This window comes from Lissotriton helveticus, chromosome 10 (genome assembly GCF_964261635.1).
Source record: "Lissotriton helveticus chromosome 10, aLisHel1.1, whole genome shotgun sequence".
NCBI classification, from domain to species: Eukaryota; Metazoa; Chordata; class Amphibia; order Caudata; family Salamandridae; genus Lissotriton; species Lissotriton helveticus.
Window position 1 is genome coordinate 203,402,213 of NC_136071.1, and position 16,618 is coordinate 203,418,830.

At 44.2% G+C, this 16,618-nt stretch overlaps 1 protein-coding gene across 4 annotated transcripts in view; it reads right to left on the bottom strand.

Moving 5' to 3' along the window:
* Nucleotides 1-16,618, bottom strand: part of USP42 (ubiquitin specific peptidase 42) — a 525,507-nt gene that overhangs the window by 324,319 nt on the left and 184,570 nt on the right. The gene's annotated exons all lie outside the window — the stretch shown is intronic.

Sequence of the window (16,618 nt, forward strand, 5' to 3'; positions counted from 1 at the left end):
CAGTACAGAAAGCTTAACAACCAAGTCCTGTCGACCGCAAGTCCACACGCATCACCTCTTTGGTAATTTCAAACCAGAGGAGACACCATAAATGTTACTTCCAAAAGTAACTGATAGTTCAGAGTCAACTTCAAATTACCAACTTACCAACATAGTGAACACTAGACCCAGGAAAAGATCAGAAACCCCACTTTATAACTTTTAAAGTTAAAGGATTAATAGAAAAGCATCTTTCGGCACAATTCTGTCGCAAACCTTGCTCACGATCTACAAACTTCCCTCAATTCTTATTAAACTATTCATACAGGATGAAATGATTTTGATCTTGATATGGGCATAGGTCCCATGAAATTAGACTATGGACTAAGATTATTGGAGCTCTTACGATCAACAATTTAATCATCTTCTTAGATCTCACCATGCCACTCGTTCTGAGGGGTTCTCAAGATATGAAGAAAGTTGTAAACTAAAATCAATGGAGCTTTTATGATCAACAACTTTATCCTCCTCTTAGATCTCGTCACCCTACTCATCTCCAAGTGTTCTCAAAAAGTGAAAACACCTAGAAGGGAGAGTTAGGAAAAGATATTGAAGAAATTATATTTAATCAAGACTTTGCATTGGAGTGGAGCATGTGTACATGCTGCCCTCCCAACCACACACATCCACGCACCCACAGTATGAAGAACGAACACCAAACATAGAGAAGTCCAAAATGGTAACAGCGTAGACTTGCAGCACACTTCATGTAAAAGTTTAGCCATGCTTGCTCTATTTATCTTCAGTTTGACATTCACTAACCCTACTTTCAAATAAAAAAAAGTCTCCAAGCAAATCACCGTCAAAAGCATAAACAATTTATAGTACACAAACTCAAATTTAGACTAGCCAATGGTCAGACTTTTCAGGGTTTTTGTATGAACTTGATTCACTGTTGGTTGGAACAACAGTGGCATGCACACTTCAGAGGAATGTCAACAAAATGCTAAAAAAGGCAAAACGGCTGACTAAGAAGATAAAACTAGCAACAAAATCGCTCTATTTGAATGCATAACAACAAGCTTTGAAAGTGAGGTCTTACAACGAGGATGTGTCCCCATTCCAGAAAAAGCAGTTAAGGGTCCTTAGAAAGGTTAAAGTCTGTTACCAAGCAGGAAGAGAAGGCTGGATTAGTAGAGCTATTGGGCAGAGGTGTTGGCATGGGGAAATCAAAGACAAAAATCACATTAAAAGAAAGCTCAAGAAGTGACTCTGGAGAATGACAATTCCTGTGGTGTTTGACCCAGCTGCTCAAAGAGGCATACTGTAGCAGACGCATGGAGCTCTGCTTGGGGATAGAGGTGCATATTATTAGGGCCACATAAAACTTATCACTTTAAACCCATCACAAGACAATTTGTAAAGCATTCTTCTGCAGTATCAACTTTATAGTAACTTCCCTTTAGGGCACCTGCTGGGTTGCATAAAGTCAGCGTCATAACCTGAATTACAGGTTTTCACCATGACAATGCATAGATTCATACCCAAGTATAAAGCAGCAATTACAGGTGATAATGACAAAGGGAAGATGACCTAAATACATTTCTCAAAGTTGCATAACATAACATTCAAAACATGTAAGCTTGGCATTGCGCTGGAGTTATTGATCCTTGTGTTGCCTCTTTAGAATCCTAAGAGGGACTTGAGTGGACTATGAGAGCAAGCGAGAGTGAGATCTTGCCTCTTTAGAATCCTAAGAGGGACTTGAGTGGACTATGAGAGCAGACGAGAGTGAGATCTGGGCACTAATTGAAAATGAGCTATTCAGTACCTTCCAACAACTTATGGACGAAATCTATATGTATATGGGGCTAAATACCTAAGCCACTGTCCATGCCCACTGGCACACCAGCAACTCCGACCATCCTTACATGATGGCTTATGAGTTATCTGCATGTCCACTGGACAGCAGTGGGCGATCTCGGCCCTGTACGGAGCACTGATACACCAGATTACACTGACCTACTGGGGTTGGTTACCAATGGGGAGCGAACATTGGTGTTCTGCTATCAGACAGATTGGGCTACTATCCTTGAGGCCACTCTGCAATGTTATACAGTATTATTACCTGCACATAGTCTATCTCATCCTAAGAGGATCAACATTATGTTTTCGGCTGTTCATGCTAAAGGTCACCGGTGTCTGTGTTTTTATCATATGGAGTGGGTTTGCCCTTACACATTTCATTTCTAAGGTCACTGGTAGTAATATTTTAAAATCCCCAGCTTACTGCATCCTGGGTCTCTTTCCAAAGCCTGTGCAAAAGGAGAGACTGTTGCCAACTGGCCATCACATAGAAATCCACGCACATGCCTGGACTGTGGGCAAGGCGAAAAGAACTGATTATGTAGGTGGAATGTGTATTAAAACAGGAGTTACAGTGAAGACTTAGGGATCAGAGACTGCACAGGCCTGGGACACCATTCTACATGATTGCCCATCGTTGGACAGCTTGGACAATCTGCTTGATAATCCGGAGAGTGACCAGGAAGGAGATACTAACACGCCCACACTCACTATTACATTTGAAGTCCTTAGGTGTTGCTACATACAGACACTGTCTCCCTGAACGGCGACTGCAATGCCCACCAGTGGCACCTTTCCAGCCCCCATCCCATCTTGCATTACTCTACATACCTTGGCACCTTCACCACATCTAGTTATTTTGTTTCTTGTTTTTACACTGTAGTCGATGACACAATTATTGGTTTCCCATCTATATGTCCTTACATCCTACCAAAGTATATCGTAACACAGTGTAGCACAGTATAAGACCTATTGTGACATGAGCAGATCTCTGCACTGGGTGAATGAATGACATTGTTCTGCATTTTGTCCATCAATTGTTCTTTTTGCATTTGTCACCCGAGTGGGACGGGTATGCCCAGACATGGGTCCCATCCTCTCCATGCCACTGGAGTCAAGCTATCCTGGCTGATGAGGCGTGAAACCCTAAAGCCGGTCCTAGGATGCTTGTTTCCAGTACAGGGAGGACCTGGCCTGGTAGTTCGGGCTAGACCGTTCCCATTGGGTGCAGGGTCAAGACTGATTTGCATATGGCTGGGTTCAAACTGGAATGGCATGGGGAGCAAAGAAACGATGGGTTTAGGCCCAGATCTCTGTACTAGGGTGAATGTATGACATTGTTCTGCATTCTGTCCATCATTTGTTCTTTTTGCATGAGCTGAAGGCACGACTTTTATTGGGGCCCTCCTTGCCAACTGTTGCTTCTGTATTGTATCACCATTTGCTTTGGCAAGAGGGTACCCTGGATATAAGTTACTGTTAAACCTGTTGGGCTACACAAGACAAGCAATAAAATTGTGTTACATTAAAAACTGAAAATCTGGCCATTTCAACAAATTTTGACCATCAATGACACCTAAAACTGCAGCAGCTACTGACTACCATCTTGTGGACTGTGCCACTGAATGACAAGACAATTCACGATTTGTTAATAGGCAGAAAAAAACAGGCATCCACAAACAATAAACAAACCAGACAACTCTAATTAAGTTAAAAACATTACTCGTGCTCTTGGTCGTACAGCGCCAAATAGTGGACATATCCAGCTGGGAACCCAAGCCAAAAAAGAAAATAAATTATTGTGCGAGTTCAATGTTGGATGGCTCATTTAGTCCCCTAGCAGGGTGAGAGCCCTCGTTGAATACAAGACTTTCCTGGACAGTGTGAGAGACTCATATGCTTACACAAGACTTTCCTGGATAGTGTGAGAGACTCATATGCTTACACTGTCTTCAAAAGCCTTGCTGGTTTTGTCTTATGTTTGGCCACACTGACAATCTGGGTGCATGTAAGGAATATGCTACTTACCAGTATGCATCTGTTCTTGGCATGTAGGGCTGCTGATATTCATATCTTGTGCATAGATCGCCGCCTAGTGTTGGGTCCGGATGATTGCACATTGTTGTCCTGGAAGAGTCTTCGAAGTATCACGAGATAGGTGGCTTCTCCCTCGGACTACAGTGCGCATGGGCATCCTCTCCATCCTCAGATTGTTTTTCGCCATTGTGGCAGGGATGGAGTATGATACAGTAAGTGATGTCCATGCTAGAGATTAATTCTGAGTGCTACAGCTGCGACAGGCACCGGGGAGGAGGGAGGGCGATATGAATATCAGCAGCCCTACATGCCAAGAACAGATGCATACTGGTAAGTAGCATATTCCGTTCGAGGCATGTGGGCTGCTGAATTCATATCTTGTGCATAGAATGTATAGCAGTCTCCCTTTTTAGCGGTGGTTGCCCGTGCCAGCTGCAGCAGTCTGAAAAAGAGTGTTGAGAACAGCCTGTCCTACAGCCGCTTGCTGTTTGGAGAGTACATCTACGCAGTAGTGTTTGGTAAATGTATGTATGGTAGTCCATGTGGCTGCTCTACATATGTCTTCTAGAGGAATGTTTCCTAGGAAAGCCATGGATGCCCTAATTTGCGTGTTGAATGCGCTCTTGGGGGTACTGTTAATGTGCGTTTAGCTTTCTGATAACAAATTTGTATGCACTTAACAATCCATCTGGCTATACCTGATTTGGAAATGGGGTTACCTTTGTGCTGTGGTGAAAAGGCAACAAACAATTGCTTAGTTTTTCTGAAAAGTTTTGTCCGGTCGATATAGTACAGGAGAGCTCTTTTAACGTCTACGGTATGTAGAGCTCTTTCTGCCACTGAATCTGGATTTGGGAAGAACACTGGCAGTTCTATAGGTTGATTGATGTGAAACTGGGATACCACCTTTGGCATAAATTTAGGGTTTGTTCGTAGCACAACCCTATTTGCGTGAATTTGTATGAATGGTTCCTGAATAGTTAGAGCTTGCAGCTCACTAACTCTTCTAAGGGATGTAATCGCCACTAGAAAAGCCACTTTCCACGTTAGGAACTGTATCTCACACGAGTGTAGAGGTTCAAAAAGAGGTCCCATTAGTCTGGTGAGAACTACGTTCAAGTTCCAGACAGGTGAAGGTGGGTGTCTAGGAGGAATTACTTGTTTGAGTCCCTCCATGAAAGCTTTAATAGCAGGCACTTTGAAGAGGGAAAGGTGCTGCCTGTTCTGAAGATAAGCTGCCACAGCAGCTAAATGTATACGTATGGAACTGTAAGCCAGATTGCATCTGTGCAAATGCAACAGGTAACATATGATGTTTTGAGTAGATGCGTCTAGCGGATTTATGTCATTATTGGTGCAATAGATGACAAATCGTTTCCACTTCGCCGCATAGCATGCCCTGGTAGTAGGTCTTCTTGCCTCTTTGATAATATTCATACAGTCAGGAGGCAAGTTCAGGTAACCAAACTCTATGACTTCAGGAGCCAGATCCCAAGGTTCAACTGTTGCGGATCTGGGTGCTGAATGTCGCCATGGCTCTGCGTTAAAAGACTGGGTGTTAATCTCAGCCTTTGATGAGGCACCACGGAAAGTTATAGGATCGTGGTGTACCATGGTTGCCTTGCCCACGTTGGAGCAACTAGGATGAGTGTCATCGAGTGTTGTCGCAGTTTGCGTGCCACTAGCGGTATGAGCGGGGCTGGTGGAAAAGCGTATGCAAATTTGCATGACCAGTTCATCCATATCGCATTGCCCTGAGACTGCGGGTGTGGAAACCTGGCGGCGAAGCTTTGGCATTTTGCGTAGTCCCTTGTGGCGAACAGGTCTATCTCCGGGTGACCCCACTGCTGGAAGTACGGGTGCAGCACTGAGGGATGTATCTCCCACTCGTGCATCTGGTGGCTGTGTCTGCTGAGCAGATCCGCCATCTGGTTGTCCTTGCCTGGGAGGTGTTCCGCCATGAGGAAGATGTTCCTCTGAATGGCCCACTTCCACATGCTTTGCGCTAGATGTGACAATTGTGGAGAATGTGTCCCTCCCTGCTTCTGTATGTAGTACATGGCAGTCATGTTGTCCGTTCGGATCAACACGACTCTGTTGCACAAATGTACCTTGAACGCCTTCATTGCCATGAAGATTGCCATCAGTTCCAGCAGGTTGATGTGCATCTTCTTCTGTTGGGTTGTCCACAGCCCCTGGACTGTGTAATGGAGGTCATGCACTCCCCATCCCAGGAGAGAAGCGTCCGTTGTGAGCACTATTTGTGGTACAGGCTCTTGGAACGGTCGACCCTTGCAAAGGTTTTGTGGATTCCACCAATGCAGAGAGTTGTATGCGCGACCGGTCACCAACACTAGGTCTTTCAATTGTCCATGAGCCTGGTTCCACTGCTGTGCTAAGCACTCCTGAAGCGGACGCATGTGCAGTCTGGTGTGGGGGACTATGAAGATGCAGGAGGCCATCATGCCTATCAACTGCATAAATACCCGTGCCGGGAGCGAGTGTTGGGGTCTGAATCCCTGGATTAGCGATTGAATGCTGTTGATTCTCGCTGAGTTTGGCTGAGCCTTTGCTGCCTGAGTGTCTATTGTCGCTCCCAGGTACTGTTGTACGTGGGCGGGTTGGAGATGAGACTTGGTGTAGTTTAATGAGAATCCGACGGGGGGCAGGAGGTGAATAGTGCGGGACATGTGGTCGGCACATTGCTGGGCCGACTTTGCTTGGATAAGCCAGTCGTCCAGATAGGGGTAGACGTGAATATGGTTCCTCCGCAGGTGCGCCGCTACTGTCGCTAGGCACTTGGAAACACCCTTCGGGCAGTTGTCACCCCGAAAGGCAGTACCTTGAACTGGTAGTGCTGATTTTGTATGGTAAACCTGAGATACTTCCTGTGTGCTGGATGTATTGGTATGTGGAAATACGCATCCTTTAGGTCTAATGTTGCGAGGAAGTCTCCCTGACTGAGTAATGGTAGAACCTGCTGTAAAGTGAGCATGTGAAAGTGTTCTGACAAGATTTATTGGTTTAGGGGCCTGAGGTCTAGTATTGGCCTGAGAGACCCGTCCTTTTTGGGGATTAAGAAGTACAGCGAGTACACCCTGGTACCCTGTTGCTGTACAGGGACGAGTTCTATAGCCCCTTTTTGCAGCATGCTGATGACTTCCTGCTGCAATAAGTCTATGTGCTCTGCGGACATAGGACGGTGTCTTGGGGGTATGTTGGGTGGAGTGGACGTTAGCTCTAGACAATAGCCATACTGAATATGTTGTCTCACCCACCTGTCTGTGGTAATGCTCTCCCAGACTGGCAGGAACTGTTGTAATCGTCCCTCGACCGGTGTTACATGGTCTGGGGGCAGTGACAAGGCGTCACTGTTTAGTATTGGCGGAGGATCTGGTGTTGTTATTCCCTCGTCCTCTGCCCTTGTTGCTGTTGCCACGTTATCCACCTCTATTGTTCTTATTATAGGTGGTTTGCGTGCTCCCTTTACTGTATGGAGTCTGCTGGGATACCTGGCCTCTTGTAGCTCCTCTGTTACCGGAGCGACGAAAGGAGCAGCCTCTGAATTGTTGTGACTGCAAGGCACCCATAGATTTGGCTGTCTCCGTATCCTTTTTAATCTTCTCTAAGATTGTGTCCACATCAGGACCAAATAAAAAATCAGGGTTCACAGGCTGATTTAATAAAGTGGTTTGAATCTCAGGTTTGAAGCCAGAGATGCGCAACCAAGCATGTCTCCTGAGCATGACACTTGTGTTGATGGCCCTGGCTGCGGTGTCTGCTGCGTCAAGCGCACATTTAATGGATGCGTTGGATATTAGCTTCCCTTCTTGTATAAGTGTTTCTGCTCCCTCTTTGTAGGCATCAGGAAAATGCTGTAGCAGTTGCTCTAGTGTGTCATAATGCGCCCTATCGTATCTGGCTAATAGGGCCTGTGTATTTTAAATTCTCCAGATATTAGCTGCTTGAGCAGCTACCCTTTTCCCAGATGCTTCTAAGATTTTAGACTCTTTGTCTGGAGGAGGAGCATCACCAGTAGTTTGTGAGTTGGCACGCTTACGAGCATTTGATACCACAAAAGAGTCCAATGGCAGCTGTCCCTTAATGTATGTAGGGTCCACAGGCGCCGGTCTGTACTTTCTTTCAATTCTGGGGTTAACAACCCTTGCTCTTGTGGTTTCTTTGAAAATGTCTCCTGCGTGTTTAAGAACACCTTTCAACATTGGCAATGTCTTAACAGATTTCTCTGAAACGGAGAAAGTGTCAAACAAGAAGTCCTCTTCAATTGGGTCAGCATGCATTTCTACATCATGATTCAGTGCAGCCCTTTCTATTAATGTGTTAAACGCAGCTGTATCTTCTGTCGGGGAAGTTTTGACAGGATAAGAAGGAGTATCAGGAATAGTCTGTGACTCACCAGGGTCAATAGTGTCTGCCAATGGCTGAGTTTGGTCATTTTGATCTGTGTCCGCAGGGTAATCATATTGTCCACTATAGTCATACCCCATATCCTCATTAGTGTGTGTGGGCGAGTATGCAGAAGTGTCTTGGCCATGGTAGCTTATAGTCTCAAAAAGGACAGGTGATGTAGAAGAATCTATTTTCCTTTTGAGTGGAATTTTATATGATTCCGGAGGATTTTCCGACCTGATCTTCCTTTGGTAGATGGAAAGTCTGCCAGTTTTGGAGTAGATATACAGCTTCGACTGTTCATCATAGGAGGGCTCTTGGTATACAATGTCCTCCTCTGGGGGATGACTTCTTTTTCCAGTGGACACCAACCTGGGTGTCTCGACCCCGGTTTTCGGATCGAGCGCCTTAGGGCGTGCAGTTGGGGGCAGTCCAAACGTTATCGGTGGCTGCGAGTCTTTAGACAGACTGACCTTTTTCGGGGCCGGCGTCGATAGAGGTCCAACCGACGTAGCCCTTTCGTTAGTATGCCGCAGGCTCTGCGTTGACTTCGGTGCTTGAGGCGTCGGAGGCGCGCTATTTTGCCTCGGTTCGACGTGCTCCTTCGAGGCGCCTTTGGTTTTTGGCTCGAGGGCTTTGACGAGCTTTGGCCTGTCGACTCGTTGCTTCGGATCGAGAACCTTCCGAGACTCGAGTCCCTTGTTAGTGTCGCTGTCCGTCGACGTCGACCTCGTCGGTTCGACTTGCTTGACTTTGGTGATGGATTTCAGCGCACCGATCTTTGGCTCGACGGCCTTCATTTTTGACCTCGCAGGGTCGTCGACACTTGCTTTCTTTGTAGAATCCGACAGGTTTGAACTCTTCGATCCGAAGACTGTCTTCAGCAGTTTCGGTTTCGATTTTGACTCGATGGCTTTCGGTTTCGCTTTCATTAGTGCGACCGATGGCTCGTGTGATATGTTCTTAGCCGGGCCGAGACGCGGGGCTATCGAACGTTCCTCTTGATCTTGGCTAAGGCCTTCCGGCGATGACTCGACCTGAGCCCTTGGAAGCCTTTCAGTGTCTGTTCTGAGCTCCGTACCCACAGTTGGGCCTGGTTCATCGCTTGAGTCGTCATCGACGGCTCCGATGGGGGATACGTCGTCCCTTACCTCGACGTCGTTTTCTTTATCGCCTTCATCATCGACGTTTTCATAATAGGTGGAGTCATGCTCCGAACCGGGATCCGATTGCTGTCCTGGATCCTGAGCCTCGAAGATATTCACCGGGTCGGGCGCTGGCTTCGACATCGTTTGCCTCGCCGCACGTCGGAGCCTAAGCGTCTTCTTTGACCGGAATCGAGCATAAGCTAGACAGTTGTCCTCATTGTGGTCGGGTGATAAGCACTTGTTGCACACCGGGTGTACATCGATGTGCGGGTACTTAGAGTTACAGAGGGGGCATCGTTTGAACGGGCTCCGTTCCATCGACGATCAGGCCTCTGGTGTCGAAAAGGCCACGCGGCTCTCCTCGACGTCCTGCTCCAAAAGAACTGGAACAAGAACTCTGCACCGATCGAAAGACAATACCGACGACCCCGAAGGCCTTTTGGTCTTTAGAGAGTTTCCGAACTTGAGTAAAGAAAAGTACATCCGAACCCAATGGAGGAAAAAAACAATCTGAGGATGGAGAGGATGCCCATGCGCACTGTAGTCCGAGGGAGGAGCCACCTATCTCGTGATACTTCGAAGTCTCTTCCAGGACAACAATGTGCAATCATCCGGACCCAACACTAGGCGGCGATCTATGCACAAGATATGAATTCAGCAGCCCACATGCCTCGAACATTATGTACCTATAACTTCCAAATAAAAGCACTGGAAGGAAGTCCACACATTTGGTTAAAGGCACCAAGAAAACTATGATACCCAGAGAGGATTTGTAGCAGGTCTCCTTAGAAGATGGTGGTGGCAAAAACAGCAATGGAGTAAAGATATGAAATGTATTATTTTTCTGCTAGGGAAGATCCCCTTGAGAAGCAGAGACTAAAACGTATACGGGGTGTGTTCAGAAACATTGGCTACTCAAAAAACAGCTAAGGTTTAAAGTGGAAAAAATACTTACCTGTACCATCAGTTATCTTTACAAGAGATCTTCAAAGTTACAGAACTAAATAAATATAACCCCCCTTTACAGTTTAAAAAATTAGTTCATGAACAATAGCCTGCCCAATTCCCTCTTTTAATGTGAAAAATTAAAGGAATTTGTTGCGTAGGTGAACAGTAAAGGAATAGTGAAAAAAGGAGCTGTCACTTAAAGGATTGCCACTGAACCACCACAATCCCAGCATATAGGAAGATGGTTGTTTTACAAATTATGATAATGCTATTTACAGAGAACTGGCTCTATGGGTAACTGCTGCATCTCTATCGAGGTACTTTCATACATATTTATAAACAATTAACAGAATAGCAAGCCATCCCATTCAACAAGCACTGAGCAGACCACAAGAGACTGGAACGAAACATAATCACTCTTATGACAAGAAAAGAGCTCAGGTGTACATGTATTCAGCTGGGTATAAAGCACTTCTGAGCCATCCTGCAGCAATGAAGAGATGTAAAACAATTCTTGTGCCTCAAACTCCTAATACCATTGCACTGTTCCCTTAATTTTAATAAGGGAGAAATAATCTTTATTTATTTATACTATTAACGTGTGTATGTTAATCATATGAGATTCACAAAAACAAAGACGGTAACCCAAGATTGTCATCAAGCTGTCAATTATGCATAAAAAGGATGTTACTTACCCTGTAAGCATCTGTACTTGGCATGTACAGCTGTAGATTCACATGCTTTGCATACTAATGCCAACTAGTGTTGGATCAGGAAGCTTTCAAGTAACTTTTCTTCGAAGAAGTCTTTTCCAGTCACGAGTTAAGGTGACTCCTCCTTTTGGTGATAGTGAACATGGGCATCGACTCCACAGTTAAGATTGTTATCCCGCACTAGGGTACGAATGGAGTATATGAGTGTTGTATAGAGATGTCCATGCATGCATAATCATAATGATAACTGCAAAGACCATAGGTGTACGGGGAGGAGGGAGGGCGCATGGGAATCTACAGCTCTACATGCCAAGAACAGATGCTTACAAGGTAAGTAACATAATCCTTTCGAGGCATGCATGCTGTAGATACACATACTTTGCATAGACTGTATAGCAGTACCCTCGGAAAGCAGTGTCTAACCAGTGGGTGTTACAGTTGTTTGAAAAAGTGTTTTAGGACTGCCTGTCCTACCTGAGCTTGTTGGCATGCTAATACATCCCCACAATAGTGTTTAGTAAATATGTGTGGCGTAGACCATGTAACTGCTTTACAAATGTCAGCTATAGGAATGTTACCTAAAAAGACCATGGATGCTCCTATTTTACAAGTAGAATGTGCTCTAGGAGGTATAGACAAAGTTCTCTTGGCTTTGATATAACATGTTTGAATACAACAATTCATCCAGAAATACCGGATTTAGAGATCGGTTTTCCTTTATCAGAGGGAGCAAAAGCAACACAAAGTTGTTTTGTTTTGCAAAACTCTTTTGTTCTGTCAATATAATACAATAATGTTCTTTTGACATCTGATGTATTACAGCTCTTTCCGTTACAGAATCAGGTAGAGGGAAGAAAACAGGTAACTCAACTGATTGGTGAATATGAAAAGCTGAGACTACTTTTGGAAGAAACTTTGGGTTAGAGCGAAGAACCATTATGTCTCAATGTAGACATGCAGCCTACATGGAGAAAAGGGAGAGTGTGCATGAATGGTTTGGTCAGCCCCAGACGGCCGACCAAAGAGTCAGGGCCCACAGCTTTGGGCAAGCCACTCCTCCCCTACCCTCGAGCAGACCCGCCCACTTGCCCACATCCAACCAAACCCTTCTGCTTTCTCGCAGTGCGAGAAGCAGAAACATAAAATGGTATTTATAACACCATGTTATGTTTCTGCTTCACGTAGTGCGAGAAAGCAGTAGGGCGACACTCCTCCGCCACATGGAGGAGCCGCCCCTGAAAAGATGTTCCTTGTCAAATGGGGCAATAAGTATTGTCTGTTGTACCTCTGGTTTAAATCCAGAGATTCTTAACCATGTATATCTTCTGAGGAAAATTCTAGTGTTAACCCCTTTGGCTGCAGTATCAGCAGCGTCTAAGGCACACCTAATACAGGAATTAGTTTTCCCTCTTGTACTAATTCCTGTCCTCTTTTCTTATGTTCCTCTGGGAGATATTGGAGTAAGTCTTCTATTTCTTCACAGTGGGCCCTATCGTACCTAGCCAAAAGACTTTGTGTATTGGCTATATACCAATGGTTGGCTGATTGTGCAGCCACTCTTTTTCCTGAGGCATCTATTAGCGTAGTCCTCTTGTCTGGAGGTGGTGCATCACCTGAGGTTTGTGAATTTGCTCTTTTACGAGAATTGGACAGGACTAAGGAATCCAAAGGAAGCTGGCCCTAATCAAAATTGGGTCAGATGGACGGAATTCATATTTTTTATCCACCATGGGTGTTATAATACATGCCCTTACTGGATCTTTAAAAATATCTTCAGCATGCCTCATCATACCCTTTAACATAGGTAACGACTGTGTTGTCTTATGTGTGGTTCCTACAGTTTCAAATAAGAAATCTTCTTCCAAAGACTCCTTGTGTAATGTGACTCCATGGTATGTGGCTACCCTAGCAATTAACTCCTGATATGAGGTGTTGTCATGAGATTTAGCAGGGTGTCGATCTGAGTCATCCCATGGATCTTTTGGTGGTTGTCCATAAGTGTCATCCCCATCCCCTGCATTAGGATCTGTACAAGGAGAGTTATGTGGTGTGATATCTAGAGGGTCTGAAAGTGGTATAATAGGTACTGGTGAAGATGGTGGAGGGGTATGAGGAATGGCATGAATAGGGCTAGGAGCCATGTCCTTCTTTCTCTTCATAGGGATTTTATATCCTGTGTCTATTTTCCTTTTGGAGGATGGTATCACTGGCTTTGCTGTAATATGACCAGTGTTTGATTTATATACATTTTCTTTTGTTTTGGATCCAGCTTTTCTTGCATGGTTTCCATAACTGGCTCCAGAGACTTTTCGGGAGCATTTTTCTGTTTTGTCGATGATATTTTCAGTGCCGAGCTGGATTTGTCCCTTCTGTCTTTCGGAACCGTTGTTTTAGGTGACAAAGATGTGGTATCTCGACTCGAGCCCAAGCCGAAAGGCTTGACGTGCGCTTTCAGTGCCGAGCGGGGCGTTCAAAGCAGAGTCTCAGTGCCTACCATGTTTGTTAAGGAATTCTTTTATCAAATAAAAGGAGTAACGATGGGATGTCCATTTGCTCCAGAGATGGCCGTCCTATACATGTCAATGTACGAAGAAAAATTTGTGTACACTAATAATCCATTCAGACAATCCATAAAATCATGGATGCGTTACATTGACGATATTTTTTTAATTTGGTCAGGCAACACTGATGAACTTCAACAATTCTATGAGTGGCTCAATCAAAGATCGCCTGACATAAAATTCAGCATGAATCAGTCAACAAGTAAAATGCCTTTTTCTGGATGTTGAGGTATATCCATCCAACGAGGGCCTTGCAACAACATTATATAAAAACCAACGGACAGAAGCAAGGCCCTCCTCTTCTCCAGCAACCACCCGAGAAGCCTCAAAGAGAATTTACCATACGGCCAATTTTTGAGGATTCGCCGAAATTGTACCTTTGAGGACGAATACAGTTTAGACGGCAAAAAATTAAGTGAGAAACTATCAGAGAAGGGCTACCCTAAAAAAAAATTTAAATCTACATTGAAAAGAGCCAGTTGGACTCCAAGGGAAACATTGTTACAAAGAAAAGAAACAAAGTCAACAGATCGTTAAGTGTTTGTAACTACTTTTTGCCCCAATTCAAACCAGCTAAAAAAAATCAGCTAAAAAAAACGATCACCCAGAATTGGCATTTGATTCAAAGTCTTGATCCGGCGTTTTCCAATGTTCCACTTTTTGCTTATAAAAAGGAAAAGAGCTTGTCTAATCACATTGTGTGGGCAGCTCTTAAAACTGATCCAAAACCATTGTTGAGACAAATGATTGGCCTTCCGCCAATCACAGGCCATCATAAATACGGAATATGTGCATGCTGCGATCAAACAGTGGAAGGTGCACTATTTAGTCATAATGGGATTCATTGGAAACATGACAGCTTTACAAACTGTAAAACCAAGAATGTAGTCTATGGTGTCATATGCCCCTGTTATATGCTGTATATAGGAAAAACCAACCAAGAGGTGCGACAACGCATTACCCAACATAAATCACGGATTCGTAAGAAAATGGTCACGGCTCCACTAGTCAATCACTGGATCAAAAAAGCCCATACAGAACAAGATCTACGCTGGACAGTAATCTCTAAGATTGAAAAGGACCAAAGAGGCGGCAACCCCGAGTTGAGATTGTTGCAACGTGAGGCCTTACTAATTGTCAAGTTCAATACAGCGTGCTCAGGCTTAAATGAATTATCAGAGATCTTTAATTTATAAGGACTCAAGTTGGATGTAAAATTCCAGGTGGACACGTTGAATTTGTGCTGGCAGTAATTTTTGTACTACAGCCACCAGAATTCTTAGCGGTTGCTTTTTCCCCACAATCCTTGCTTCATGTGTTTTTTTCATTAATATGGCTTCGAGCCTGAGAAGAGGCAAGCCAAACCCGGATACACAGGCAGGAGACTTCGCTCCTATCTCGAAGAGCCACGTTGTTTACATCCAATGCGGGTAAGCTGTCAACCCCCAAAAAAACCTTCGCGCTCTGACAAGCTGACGCTAGGTCAGGACTGAATGCCTTGTCGTTTCTGTTGCAGCTTTAAACGCAGGAAGTTTTAGACTTTGCCACACCCTAGACGACGCGTGTCGATAACGGTATAGAAAGGTATTACGCCTAATCCATTTTTTAAACCTATGCAGCTATCAACTCGCCGCAATGCAAGTGTTGTAATTGGTATTCATTTTTTGTTACAGCCTTTTTCGAAAAAGCACAAAGGCACATGACCGCGACTACGGCAGCTTTGCATTTCACGCGGAACTTCAAAGCTATAAGGTATGCTGACAAGGCGTTCTTTTAAACAAGTTAGCCGCCCTAGAGACACGAAACCGCCACTTGAGAGGACGGTCACAAGTAGATGATAGTCTCTGATAAAGAGTTTCGCAGTCAACTTGTGTTAAATTAAGTGACAAGTTTGGCTCATTGAAACTCGCTTGCGTTTCTTTCAGAATCATATCAAATCAATCGGCTCCTTGCGCCTGAGCTCCGGACGTATTCGAAATAACTTGTGTCTCCAGGTATGAAATCACGTTATACCGCTAGTACAAAAAAACACATTAGTCATTAAGCAACCAGCTCCAACATGTTTTTTCCTTTTACATTTCTGTCCCCCAGATAACGTAATCAACTTACGAAACAGTAAATCCAACAACCACATCACGCCTTCTAGCTACAATCCGGTAAGAGCTCATGACTGCTGGTTTCATCCAGCGATCGACTGTACAAACTCTTAGAGACAGCCGTCCGACTTCTCTCTTTTTTTCTCCCTCTCTCTTTTTCATTGGGTGTTCATGTTTTTTATCTTTAGAATACACCATTCTCCCTTGGTTGAACATGTAACTTTATTGACCATTGGTTGATCTACAAAGTAGGTAAGAGTTGTCAGTGGCATGTTGCTTTGAGGTGGCTAACTCCTGAGATTGGAAGTCTGAATCTCTAAACACAAGTTTATTTCCTTTTCTTTTTCAGCCTTGTTTTTGGTCCTGAGGAGAACCCCACAAAACTTAAAGGGGTTCGAAACGCGTAGACCCTCTTTTGTCTATCAAACAATTGCTCTGTTGCGACAGAAAGGGCTGGCTGTGCGGTGTTTAAATTGTGTCTTTAATTGATTAATTGTAATAAAAAAATTGTGCACATCCAAGCCTTTGTATATATATTCTCGCATTGTTTGATGTTAGGCCCCTCTAGTTTCTCTATGAACAAAAACTTTGAAAACCTGTTTCGCTTTCTGTATGGTGCCGTTAGTATGTGTATGAATGTTGAGTAGGATGATTAAATGTGGTATGAAAGATGAAATTCTTGGGTGAATGAATTGGCTTTTTGATTCCTTTTGATCTTTTTTGTATATTGATCCATTCCATTTGAACATTAGTTGTGTTGTTTTTCTTCATTAACTTTTTACACATTTCTTTTGTGCAAACTGGCGTCGTATTTATTGAAAAAATTGATTGCAAAAAAATGTTGTATTGTGTTTTATAAT